At 43.7% G+C, this 14,420-nt stretch overlaps 1 protein-coding gene across 1 annotated transcript in view; it reads right to left on the bottom strand.

Moving 5' to 3' along the window:
* Nucleotides 1–14,420, bottom strand: part of LOC126175497 (uncharacterized) — a 47,374-nt gene that overhangs the window by 23,469 nt on the left and 9,485 nt on the right. The window lies entirely within an intron of this gene.

The raw sequence follows: 14,420 nt of genomic DNA, 5'->3' as shown, positions 1-14,420 counted from the left end.
TGGGAGAGACCTCACCTCCATCTGATTGACAACAACCCAGTTAAGGAGTACGACAGTTACAAAGTAAAGATTGTCATCTAGCCAGGAAGATCCATAATAGTGAAAGTGAAAAGGGTACATTTGCAATGAACATAACTAGACTAACTAAAATAACAAAATAAAAGTGACGAAACAATCAGATCAGTAGATGGGTACGGCCAGGCAAGTATTCCCTGGGACTAAATGTGCAATAAGGCCAGCCCTCCCAATCATCCCAGTGCTGATCTACTGCAGTCAAAGTGTTAAAGATGGAAGCAGCACCCACCATTCATCAGAGTCTACCCCTAAAATTGAAAATAGATTGCAGCAGAAAAATGGACTAACTGTTTCCAAAATGAACTAATAAAAACCACTTTCACAAAGTAAACTAATAACCCCAAGGAGAGGGCTTATTTGTGCCCACATTTCTGTACCTGAGATCAATAAAGGTGAATGTTGCGCAACTAACTGTTTCTGCAGCCAAACAGGCAGCCAGATCATCCCACTCCTCTCCCCCCCCCCCCCCCTCCTCCGGATACCCACATGACTTAGGACCCAGAGGAAAACATCTGTGCATGCAATATGACTAAAATTAGTGAGAGCCATGAGAGGGCAGTTGCCACAATGTAAACCGCCTTTGTATGCAACAACAGTTTCGTAAATGGGATAATTAGGAAATTTTGAGATGGTGTTTGTGTAACTGAGCACAAGTTGGTACCACTGGAACTGAAGTAGTAAGATACCCACTTCTAAGTTGTCTATGGGATTAGTCCGGAAAGTGCCAATGGCTAGCCTTACTCCACATGGACTAGGACCAATAACTTTACGTGATCCGATCCCCAAGACACATTGGTAAGAAGCAGAGTCATAAGTGTTCACATGGAACTTGCCTTTAGTTAATGACTATGGGGCAGCCATGTCAGCTTTTATCAAAGAGGAGTCTCACAAATTGGGAATGTGTTACAACTAGTGATGTAAAATGCCTGGGTATTTAAAAGTTGGGGCAAATGCCCAAAATTCATAAATGCCCAGTCATTTATGCATTTCAAAGGTTAACTGATGAGTGATATTTTGTACTGGAAAAGGTGTTTTCCAACACTGCTTCAGTAGTGGTTGTGTAACCAAGTTGAAAAATACGCTTGAGAGTTAGAGTAGAGTTATCAGGAGAAATAAATTGGACTGTAAACACAACTATACATTTTAATTAGGTCAATTCTCGTGGCAGTTCATAAAAAAACGAAAGGAAACTCAAGTTTAAAAGTAATTCTTAAAAAAAGTATATTTTATGTTAAAGAGGTAGCCTATAGGTGTATTTTTACTTATCCTATACTACTCCACTAAAATTAGAGTAAAAAAAATTAATCCATAATGATTTTAATCAGCGATTAGTCGTGTGTCAATTCTAATTCCACAAGTCCGATAACCGCCATTTCTCAAGGAATCTACTAGTATCTGAATGTAGCAATTCCAGCATCTTGGGCATCAATTCTTCACAATTGGATCTTTTTTATGTTAGTGTTCTCATTTTATCTTCACAGTAGTGCAACCAAATGAAAATAGAGTACGAAATATGCAGAACAGAAAACTTTAGTCTGTCTCAAATGTCGCTACATCTGACAATAAAAGCTTTTTCTTGTTTTTCACTGAAAATAGTTTAACATTTAAGAATACATTTATTATCATGAAAGACATGCCAGCTGTTTATTACATTCAGTAATAAGTTTGCTATCAATAATCATTCTTCAGTAATATTCAGAGCTTTGGCTCTGATTATAAAGTGTGTTACATTACAAAACAATGACCTACGACCAGTAGTGGTGGTGGTGGTGGTGGTGGTGGTGGTGGGTTTTAGCCAGCTTATCACTATACATAGCTGTTCAATGGTGTGTGCGCGTTCATTCCTTGCATTCAAGTAATAAAGGCAATGAATAACACATATGCCTAAATGTAAACATTTACTAACTTCCAATACTGGGAGTATCATCTATCCCTTATTTTGATTTGAGTATTATACATTGTAGCAGAAGAAATTTACAAAGTATTTAAATGCCCAAATTTTGGGCATTTAAAACTGCTTTGGGCAAATTCTCGGGTAAATGCCCATTTATAAATGCCCTACCCACACCACTAGCTACAATATCCACATCCTGAGTACCAATGTAGAGTTCTGGATCTGTGTGGAGAGTGGCATGATGACAGAAATGCATGACTCAAGTTTTTTTGGGTGAGAATTGGAAGTCATCTGAAGGGCTCCAAATACATACCCTTCAAATGGCTCCTTGGAGCTGGTGTTCAACCAGTATTACACATTTGTAGCTATACTAAAAATAAATGATGTTGACATTTAGTACAGGGGCAACCACTGGTCTGGCAGAGGTCACTAGCCCATTGATAGCAATGAGCTCTGTGAGACACTGTTCACTTGGACCGAGGGGAGCCTAGATGTTCAACTTCAACCCAAAACAAGTTGGATAAATTCCGACAGAGAAAACGCCAATTAAAAGTGTTGAGGGTGTTCTGTGACGTGCTACTTAAGACACTGAACAGTTCTTCGATGATTCTGAATAGCTGTTGCAATGTATTCGGTCCACCACGGCAATGGCCAACTGCGGAATGGAACAATAGAAATGGGGATAACAGTTCCAGTGGCAGAGACGATCGGTGACATCTCCCACAATCTCATCATTGCAGTCTGATGTAGACATGACGTACATGGGGGCAAAACATATACAACTGCCACTTGACTCTTGAAAGAGCCCAACATGTAAGTGGTCCTTCGGGTGGTGAGAAGGAAGAGACAGGACAACTTGGAAAGTGGTCACTTTCACAAATATTGTCATGCAGTGACCATTGAAGAGAAGCCTGGAGATTAGGGGAAGGGAGCATAGGGTTGACAAATGAAAAGAGCCATGGGCACCACTGAAGTGGGTAGAAGTACTGTATACTGAGGAGACACAGATCAAGACTGGAAACAAGCTGATCAATAACAAGGCCCCTACCAGACCAAGTGGTATTTCTGCATAGGGGGTGGTGCATACTGAAATCACAAAGTATGAGACAAGGGAGGATGAGTTGTTGGATTAGGTAAGGAAGTAAGTGCCCTACTTGAATGTAATTAGAGATGGTGATTTGCTGGGGTCGTTTGCACTTGCACTGCTTTTGCTTCCAACATGCAACACAGATTACAGGACAAACATTAGTTGCAGTTCTGGTAGATAACAAGAACATCTGTTGCAGTTGCACTGAACTATCATGTTAAAGGTGCCCCGGTTAGGTATAAAGCCATATGAAGGACTTGTCAGGACCCACAATCACTCTCTGTCACCAGTATGGTTGAACAACACTCATGCGGTTCAGAGTTCGATGATGCGGAGGAGGAGGGGGAGGGGGGGCTCTGGTGCATCCAGAGCCACTGGAGAAATCTTCCAAAATTTCTTCTTTTTCCCTTTCACTGTCATTGCTGGTCTGTAGATTTCTGGGGAGCTGGTTCCTGAAATGGAGCCCTGAATGGATGCTGCAGCAAAACACCGTTCATCAGCCAGTGCAGTGGGCCGTTCCCGAAGATGGTTTTCAGAAGAACTATAAGAGGGGAGGGTCTATTGCTCCATGGTCTAGTTTATTTGTGCATCTTTCTATGGTCAATGTCAAGGGAGTAAATGCACTACATGTACTACTGATGACCTGCCTAGAGTGGTAAGTCTATCACTGAGACTGGACAAAATAGTCCTTTTTCCAAGCTTCAAGATACAATATTATAGAATCTATGACCTTCAGTTCCTTGATTTTGCATTCCTTGATTAGGGTAGCACACTTTGCAAATAAGGAACTGTTGTCATTCTCACAACTGACAAGCAGGTGGAAGCACACATGGTGAATTTCCACAAAGTGGCCAGCTATGGCTTCCCAAAACTGTGCCAACAGTCGAAATATTACCATAAAAGTTTCAATAAATCAGTTCAGGAGATAAAGAAGGCTATTTGTGCGCAGGAAATAGAGAGGGCTATTTAAAGTAAAATATGTTCAAAACACAAATATTTAAAAAATTTTAACAGTTTATGCACATTATCCTGGTGAACTGAACTGATCTAATATAACCAAACAATATCTTAACTGCTTAGCTTACAACCAGCCAATCAAAGACATGGAGGCAAAGTTGGCTATATCCAAATCTTCATTTCAACCGTAACGCCCCCATAAATTGTCCAAGGTTATGTAAGGGCTATTCCATGCCAAGTGGTCTAATTTCAGAAAATGTTTCACACAACCAACGAAGACTTTGATGAAATTTTATATGAACAATCACACATGTTCCCAAAGAACAATGGTAAAGTTTCATGGTCATTAATTTAATACTTCTGGACATACAGTCATTTGTTTGACCCCAAAGTACAGTTCTCAACAGTGCACGGGTGAGTTTTGGCAACTTTGAGACATAATATCTGGTAATATTTTCTTGAGAGAAACAAAACTGAGTCAGCTTGTACAATTTTCTGCACTCTCTTAATCGAAAAAATAACAGAAGATTTCATGAGTGATTTGCACAATGATGATTTAAAGCAAACTAACAATGACGATTTAAAAAAAAAAAAATAAAAAAATAAATAAAATGTGAAGTTTAGCTTTTTATATCTTCGGAAGTAACTGTGAGATTCACCTGAAACTTTTCACAAAACAACTTACCAATATAAAGGTCTTACTATATAAAATTTCATTCCCCTACTGCTATCTAATACTTTACAATTTGAGGGCAAAATTAATGATTTATAAACTTTCTAAACATGCCAAAAATGGCTATTTTTGACCCATGTTTGTGGTAAAGAGTCTTCTACAATATCTTTTAAACCATTTTCATTAGGAAGACCATATTCTAAACTACCTAAAAACTATATTTGGTTTTGAAATGCGAGCATATAAAGCCCTAAAAAATAATAATAATGTTATGTTTTACAATTGTTTAGTACTAATACCCTCTGTGAAAGGTAATATGAAAAGTTCTGACGACTAGAAAATGAGACTGAAACAGAAAAAGTGCAAGTTTTTAGTCTTTTGTTTTTTTAGACATCTCTACAGCATTCAGCTCTACGAAACACTTTTTATAAAAAAATGAAATGCTTAAGGAATCCAATAAAAAGAATAGTTTTATATTTTTGGCTTTAATAATCTGAGGTAATCACAGTTGAAAAGAACAGTTTTTTGGGGTCTGTCTTATACAAATTTCTTCCCAAAAAAAAAAAAAAAAAAAAAAAAAAAAAAAAAAAAAAAAAACCGTCAGTGAAAACTGGCCGGCAGTGTAGTTTTCCTCATGACATTCTACAGCAAATTAATGAAAGCTGTAAAAAAAATTCAAGTAGCTTGAAGTAAATACTAGCTTAGCTCCTAAAAGAGAACTCTTCTAGCTTTGGCCTCTGATACTCGTACAAATGTATTATCAGTTTTGGATCCTATGTGAAGAAACTGTTATCAGATTTGGAAATCTGTGGTAAAGAAACTCAGCCGTGGCTGCTGTTAATATATATCGGCCCCTATGATGATAACCATGCTGGTTTACTCACTTATGGGGGGGGGGGAAAACTTAGCAGAAGTTAAGCCCCCAAGGACCATACCAAAATATTTGCATAATTTTTCCTGGGCACACAAATGTTTAATATTAACCACAAACTGTGCTGTACATTAAAGCAGAAATACACTGGCACATTAATAGCACTACGTAATACAAAGAAATACTAATAATTCTATACAACATGAATTAATTTAAGAAGAAGAAGAAGAAGAAGAAGAAGAAGAAGAAATGTCAGAAAGACTGCTGTGAACTTCACCAAAATTTACACAATGTGAGTGATGTAAAACCTGCAGGCTGTTTACACCACGTATGCTGCAGCTTTTCTGCAACAATTCGCCATATATGATCTGCACTGCCTTGGTAATGCACAGTTAAACTGTGAAGTTTATAATCAGTTTGATTTTGTAGTTACAGCAGAGAAACAGATGAACAGATCTTGATGAGTGATTTCCTCAAGTTTTCTGAGCCATTCAGACTATCTCACTTCCTTGTCATCAAGACTTTTGATGATGTCTTTCCCAGAGACTAAAACCAATTGCAAATACAATAAAAGGTGTCAGATCCAACTGGAGTAAATGCAGGATATGGCCCCACATTGTCATCGTTTTGTAAGGCTTGATACAGTCACATTTGAAAACCAAATATAGGTTTCTATGGTAGTTTAGAACATGGGGCATCTTTCTAATGAAAACTTTTTTAAAGAGATTGCAGAACATTTTTTGCTAAAAGTGGCCAAAAACAGCCATTTTTGGCATTTTAGATCGTGAACTTTGCCCTCAATTTGCAGACTATTACAGGGCAATAGGAGACAGAAATTTTATATTCCAAGACATTGTACTGATAAGTTGTTATATGCAAGGTTGCAGTGGTATCCCATAATTACGAGGGCAGTTCAATAAGTAATGCAACACTTTTTTTTTCTGAAACAGGGGTTGTTTTATTCAGCATTGAAATACACCAGGTTATTCCCCAATCTTTTAGCTACACAACACTATTTTTCAACGTAATCTCCATTCAATGCTACGGCCTTGCGCCACCTTGAAATGAGGGCCTGTATGCCTGCACGGTACCATTCCACTGGTCGATGTCGGAGCCAACGTCGTACTGCATCAATAACTTCTTCATCATCCGCGTAGTGCCTCCCACGGATTGCGTCCTTCATTGGGCCAAACATATGGAAATCCGACGGTGCGAGATCGGGGCTGTAGGGTGCATGAGGAAGAACAGTCCACTGAAGTTTTGTGAGCTCCTCTCGGGTGCGAAGACTTGTGTGAGGTCTTGCGTTGTCATGAAGAAGGAGAAGTTCGTTCTGATTTTTGTGCCTACGAACACGCTGAAGTGAAGACACAGAGATGTCAAGTTGAGCACTGAGTTGTTTGATGGTGATCCGTCGATCATCTCGAACGAGTGTGTTCGCACGCTCCGCCATTGCAGGAGTCACAGCTGTGCACGGCCGGCCCGCACGCGGGAGATCAGACAGTCTTGCTTGACCTTGCGGCGATAATGACACACGCTTTGCCCAATGACTCACCGTGCTTTTGTCCACTGCCAGATCACCGTAGACATTCTGCAAGCGCCAATGAATATCTGAGATGCCCTGGTTTTCCGCCAAAAGAAATTCGATCGCTGCCCGTTGTTTGCAACGCACATCCGTTACAGACGCCATTTTAACAGCTCCGTACAGCGCTGCCACCTGTCGGAAGTCAATGAAACTGTACGAGACGAAGCGGGAATGTTTGAAAATATTCCACAAGAAATTTCCAGTTTTTTCAACCAAAATTGGCCGAGAAAAAAAATGTGTTGCATTACTTATTGAACTGCCCTCGTACTTATGCAGATATAAAAAGCTAAGCTTCACATTTTTTCTTAGCGCCTACCTTTTCTGACCAACTTTGCTTCAAATTATCCATATGCAAATTGCTCAGGAAATCATTTTTTTATTTATTTAATTCATTTGTGAGAGTGTAAAAAGTTGTACAAGATGACAGCTTTATTTCTTTCAAGATAATATTACTGGAGATTTATATCCCAAAGTTGCTAACAAATAACTGTTCTGGAATTATTGAATTAATGATCAGGAGACCTTACAAATTTTCATTGGAAATATGTGACTGTTCATAAAAAATTTCATCAAAATCCACGATGGTCATGCTCTCTCTCTCTCTCTCTCTCTCTCTCTCTCTCTCTCTCTCTCTCTCCCTTTTTTTTTGGGGGGGGGGGGGGGGGGCTAAAATATCTAAGGTCATAAGTGCCCAGTATAGAACCATAGAATGCTGGGACTGTGAGGGTAAAAAACCGTTCCGAGGTTCAATACAGAAAGGAAGAAAAAATAAATCTAAAATGTCAAGACGTTACAGAAGAGTATCTGAAAAATGTCGACAAGACACCGGAGTCACCAGGTAGAAATCAAATCTCTTTTGTCAAATTATTGTCTTTTAAAAAACTTAAAACACAAGCCACAACTCGCACGTCATCTGCTAAAATGTCCGGCAAAGTCCTGACACATAAGTGGCTAAAATAGGGGCAGAGGATCAAGTAATGTCCGTCTGTCAATGGCTGGCTAAGAAAGGACAGCTGGGTGCAGGGTCACCACTCAACAAGTGGCGGTAACTAAAGTGGCAGTGCCCTAGTCGCAACCGAGCTAACATTACTTCCTCACGGCAAGATGGCCGGGAGGAAGTCAAACAGGCTATTGAGAGAGGTTTGACTTCTATGAGTTTGTTCCCATGAAGAGAGAACCAATGGTCATGGCAAAGTGACATTATACGCCGATAGAGAAAAGTACGAATATCTTGCGAGGGAACAGAGTAAGAGGCGGCCAACTGAGATGGACTGCGGCCTTGGCTGCAGCATCAGCAGCGTCATTCCCAGGCACACCAATATGGTCAGGAACCCACATGAACACCACTTGGGCTCGCCCATCGGGGAACAAATGGAGGCAGTCCTGGATCCGTTTAACAATGGGGTGGACTGGATCTGGATCATCCAGACTCTGAAGGGCACTGAGGGAGTCAGAGCAGATCACACAGCGAGTGAGCTGGCGCCTACTGACGTAGTGAACAGCATGATAGAGGACAAAAAGCTCTGCGGTAAAAATTATGCACTGGTCAAGAAGCCAGCATTGAAACTTATCATTCCCAATGACGAAATCACGGCCAACACCGTAGGCAGACTTGGAAACATCAGTGTACAAAAACACGCTATCGGCAAACTGTGAGCGAAGTTCGAGAAATTTGCAGCAATAGGTCAGCTTGGGATCTAATCATTTGGGAATGAGCTGTGGACAAAATGAACACAAACCTGTGCCTGAAGCCAAGGTGGTCAAGGGCTCACCCATTCAGAAAGTGGCAGGAAGTATGAACTGCAGCCGCTGAAGCAGGTGACAAAAGTGGATGCCGGGAGACCGCAGAGAAGAAATGTACATCTCGTATTTGTGGTCAAGAATGTAATCCAAAAAAGGTTCAAAGGTGGGGTGGCCTGGCATAGACGAAAGCCGACACTCATACCTACTGAGTAGGATGTCGCGCTGGTATGACAGTTGTAGTTCACCGGCTTCTGCGTAGACTCTCAACTGGACTAACATGGAAGGCACCAGTGGCGAGACGGATCCCCAAATGGTGTAATGTATTCAGACGGCAGAAGATAGATGGCCGTGCAGACTCGGTATGTAAAAATTCCCAGACGAAAGTGGAAAGACCACCACGAAGGCCCCATGTGTGCACAGTACATACAATGCCTGTCCGCCAACAGGTATCATAGGCTTTCTCCAAATCAAAGAATACGGCCACTGTTTGTCACTTCTGCAGAAAATTATTCATAATGAACATCGACAGGGTGACGAGATGATCAAACACTGAGCAGTGCTTTCGGAACCCACACTGAGCATTAGTGAGAAGATGGTGCGACTCCAGCCACCACACTAATCAACCATTGATGATACATTCTGTTACCTTCAAACACTGCTGGTAAGGGAAATTGGACGATAGCTGGAAGGAAGAGATTTATCTTTACCAGGCTTAGGTAGGGGAACAATAATAGCTTCACGCCAAAGCGTGGGAAATACACCGTCAGTCCAAATACAGTTGTAGGTATCAAGGATAAAGCGTTTTCCCACAGGAGGAAGATTCTGCAGCATGGGGACGTGGATTGTATCGGACCCAGGAGCAGAAGACCTGGATGAGGAGCGGGCATGCTCTAGCCCCCTCATAGTAAAAGGAGTATTGTAGCATTCTCAATTGAAAGAGAGAGAAGAGATTGCACGAGCCTCCTCCACCTGTTTCCGAGGAAGAAAGGCAGGATGGTAGTGGGTGGAGCTTGAAACCTCCACAAAGTACCAGCCCAAAGCGTTAGAAACATCAACAGGGTCCACTACGATGTTTCCCGCCACAGTCAGACCAGGGATTGGAGAGTGGGCGGTAGTCCCGGAAAGCTGGCACAAGCCACCCCAAATGAGAGGATGGAGTAAAACTGTTGAAAGAGCTGGTGAAGGAAACCCAGCATGCTTTCTTGCTTTCCTTAATAGTGGGATGGCACAGCGCACATAGTTGCTTGTAGCGGATGCAGTTCGTTAATGTACGATGATGGTGAAAGGCACGAAGCGCATGCCGTCAGGCACGAGTCGCACTGCCGCACTCCAGTATCCACCAAAGGACTTGGACCCAACAGGGGGAAGTAGTAGTATGAGGGATAGAGGATTCAGCAGCCGAGAGAATAATGTCAACGAGGTGCTTGACCTAATCATCACAGCTGGGAAACGGCTGTTCGTCAAAGACTGCCAAGGAGGAATATAGCCCCCAGTCAGCAAGAGAGAATTTCCAATGAGTGGACCGCTATGATTGTACAGGTGAGTCACACAAGGTAAGTGGTCACTCGAGTAAGTATCGGGAAGAGCACACCACTTGAGACGTCGAGCGAGCTGGGCAGAGCAGATCGAGAGGATGGGAAAAAGTTCGCCTGGAGTCGGAGAGACACGTGGCTTCGACGGTGTTAAGGCACACAAGATTAAGATGATTAAGAAGATCCACCAAAAGAGAATGTCTCGGGCAGGCGACAGGCGAGCCCCAAAGAGGATGATGGGCATTGGTGTCACCAAGGAGCAGAAAGGGTGGAGGAAGTTGAGCAACAAGCTGCACCAGGTCCGCCCTAGTGACAGCAGAAGACAAAGGGATATAAATGGTGCCGAGGGAAAAGGTAAATTCAGGAAGGAAAACACGGACAGCAACTGCTTGCAGGTGGGTGTGCAAGGGGATAGGACGATGACAAACATCATCTCGTAGCAGCAGCATGACCCTACCATGAGCAGGAATCCCCACCATAAGGGGAAGGTCCGTCTGTAGTGTAGTAAAATGGGAAAGAGCAAAATGGTCTTGATGATGTAGCTTGGTTTCTTGGAGACAGACTACAAGCGGACATTGTGATCACAGGAGCAGCTGGAAGTCCACCACATTAGACCGAAGGCCACGGATACTCCATTGTAAAATGGCCATAAAATTTAGGAACACCGGAGAGTGAAGAAGAAACACTCACCTCTACGACTGCTTAGGGCGAGCTGTCAAGGGAGGATGGCCACTAGAATCCACAGGTGGAGGATCTTCGTCCATCAACTCAGCGGGATCAACAGAGCTTCCCAAGTGTCAGTCTGTTGAAAAGGACCGACGAGTCGAAGAGGGCTGACGAGTCGGAGAGGGGGAAGACTGTTTGCCTTTGAATGATTGTTCTGACTTTTGGCGATTGGCAGAAGAGCCCAGACGGCTGCGACCTCGAGGTACGCAAGGAATCTTCCAGGGAATAATCCTTTTTTAATTTACGGTTCGCTGGCTGCGTTGCAACCGTCTTCGCCGGGAGACGGAATGTCAGCTTGAAGGCGAGGTGACTTTCCCACCATCAAACTAAACTGTAAGTCACACGTTCGTGCCTAGCCATGTTTTACGTGGGACATGGAGAGGCTAACACGGTGCTCTAGCTTCCAGGCATAGGGACATTTGGATTACGGCTCGCCAACAGTTTCTGGGCAACAGGAAGAGGTACCTTCTCCTTCACCATTATCTCCTGAACAGCCCGCTCGTCTTGATAGACAGGACAAGAACGAGAAAAAGTGGCATGTTCTCAATGACAATTAACATAGTGGGGGGAAGGAAGTGGACAGGCACCCTCATGCGCATCCCTGCTACAAGTGACACATTTGGCTGCGTTTTACATTAGATGCTGTTATGATTGAACAGGTGGCATTTATAACACCTCAGCGGATTGGGAATGTAAAGGCACACACAGATGACTTCATAGACTGCCTTTATCTCGGTAGGAAGTGTTAACTGATCGAAAGTCAGGAACAATGTGCGAGTGGGCACCAAATCGGTAGCTTCCTCCTTCATAACTCAATGAACAGCAGTAACGCCTTGATCTGATAGATAATTAGTTATTTCGTCCTCTGTCAAACCATCCAACAGATGGGTGCAAATAACACCATGGCCTGAGTTAAGTGTCCTGTGAGCCTCCACTTTTATAGGGTACTCGTGGAGGAGTTGTGATTCGAGTAGTTTCTGGGCCTGGAGAGCATTACCAATTTGCAAAAGCAGAGATCCATTGCGGAGACAGGAGCATGACTTCATAGAGCCAGTGATGCCATCCATGCCTTTCTGTATAACAAAGGGGTTTACAGTAGCAAAAGTGTGGTTTTCGTCTAAACGTGACCCCTACTAGGTATCGAGGCGCAACAGGAAGAGACATTGAGGCAGGAGCCTCATTCCACTTTCTTTTATGGGAAACACTCTGAGAAAGAGAAGGAAAATCAGTCATTGGGAAGAAGTCCCCACGATTGCCAGCGTCTCTGATTGCGCGCTCCTTCCAACAGGTGCCCTCCAAAGGGGAGGCCCCCACCTCAGGTGATTGTCTTCACCTTAGGTCATACCTCCCGAATGACAGACAGAGGGACTGATTGGCAGAGGAGGAAGATAATAGCTCAGGCAATCACCTTTCCCTGGGCCTGGCCTGTACCAGGGCCGTACATGCCAATCTGGGACTGGGAATTACCTGTTACCCAGTCTCCCGTCCAATGCGTGGGTAGCTGTCAGGCACATATAGGGAAGAGAAGAAAAGGTAAGAAGGAAAGGAAAAAAGAAAGGATGTCCTCAAACGCTGCAGCAGAGGAAAAAGAGGGCAGTGCAGGGAAAGGGCAGTACAAGAGAGAATATTCCCACAAGCAAACCAACGCAAATGAGCTTCAAAAGCCCATGAAGGCACAAAGCACCTCCGAAAGTGAGGGGAAAAGGACAGGAGAAGAGGAGACAAGCAGCACAGAAAGACAAGCGGTGCTGCTAGGGCTGGGGTCGCCAAGCACGTACTCACCAAAGAGCGGTGAGCCCACTGCGCGGAAGGGGGCCGGGAGGGGGGCGGGGGGCTGTTTCACAAGCAATGGCAAAAGCAATAATGAAGTTGAAGAAAAAATTTCCAGTGTTGCAGTACATTTTGTAGTTCAAGATTTTATACAAATTTATTCAGGCAAAAAAGAACTTTCCATTCAGGTCAATGGGAAAAAAAGATCAGAAACACAAGTCACTGCTACTAAGCACTTTTTGTTTTTGGTTTTAGGGCGCAAAACTTCTATGGTCATTAGCGCCCAGCCCGTGACTTAAGACAGTAAAAAACCGAAATTGAAAACCAGCAGCAATGGGAACAAAGTCATAAAATTGGAGAAACTAAAAATAGAAGGAATGCTTAAAAATCCACTACAGAAAGGGGGTGGTTGTCCCCCAAAAAAAGCTTCAAATGACTGATGTCATTTCACTGTCACTAATAAACTGGAGAACGCGGTCGGCTGAGCGCGTGTCATCTGCTAAAATCGACGATAGATCAGGCGATAGCTGTAGACGGGAGCGTAACGGATTAAAATAGGGGCATTAAATTAAAAGGTGTCTTACCGTCCACAGCTGAAAGCAGTGGGGACAGAGTGGGGGAGGATCGCCGCTTAAAAGATGTCGATGGCTAAAAAGACAGTGCCCTATCCGGAGTCTAGCTAAAATTACCTCCTCCCGACGACACGTTCGGGAGGAAGAGGTCCAAGCGCAAGGAAGGGCTTTCACTTCCCGCAATTTATTACGGGAAAGTGTTGACCAATGCGCATGCCATAAATGAGCAACTTTGCGACATAAACCGCTCCGTAGATCGGTGAAGGGAAGCGACTGAATAGCTGGCCGAGGAAGAGAGACTGCAGCCTTGGCCGCTATATCGGCCGCCTCATTCCCACAGATACCAGCGTGTCCCGGGAGCCAGAGGAATGCCATCGAGACGCCCCCCAGGTGGAGCAAGCGCAGACAGTCCTGAATCCGGTGGACCAGAGGGTGCACAGGGTAAAGAGCTTGGAGACTGAGGAGAGAGCTGAGAGAATCTGAGCAGATAACGTACTGTATCCGCTGATGGCGGCGGATGTAGTGGACAGCCTGGAGAACAGCGTAAAGCTCCGCAGTATAAACCGAACACTGGTCGGGAAGCCGAAAACGATTTTGGGTGTCGCCAACAATATAGCCACTCCCTACACCTAACGATGTTTTCGAGCCGTCGGCGTAAATAAATGTGGCGTCCGTCATTTGTGCACATAGAGCAGCAAATGCCCAACGATAAACAAGTGTAGGGGTACCATCCTTGGGAAATTGACAAAGGTCACGGAGCAGGCAGATCCGGGGACGGAGCCAAGGCGATGCTGTACCCCCAAGTTGTCAAGAAGGTTTTAGGAAAGCGGAAGGAAAGAGAATGGAGCAGTTGACGGAAGCGGACTCCCGGGGGTAGTAGGGAGGAGGAGCGGCCTGCATACCCTACATCAAAGGAGGCGTCGAAAAAAAGGTCATGG

This window comes from Schistocerca cancellata, chromosome 3 (genome assembly GCF_023864275.1).
Source record: "Schistocerca cancellata isolate TAMUIC-IGC-003103 chromosome 3, iqSchCanc2.1, whole genome shotgun sequence".
Taxonomy (NCBI): Eukaryota; Metazoa; Arthropoda; class Insecta; order Orthoptera; family Acrididae; genus Schistocerca; species Schistocerca cancellata.
Note: the sequence above shows the minus strand (reverse complement) of the source record. Positions and strands in the feature narration are given on the sequence as shown.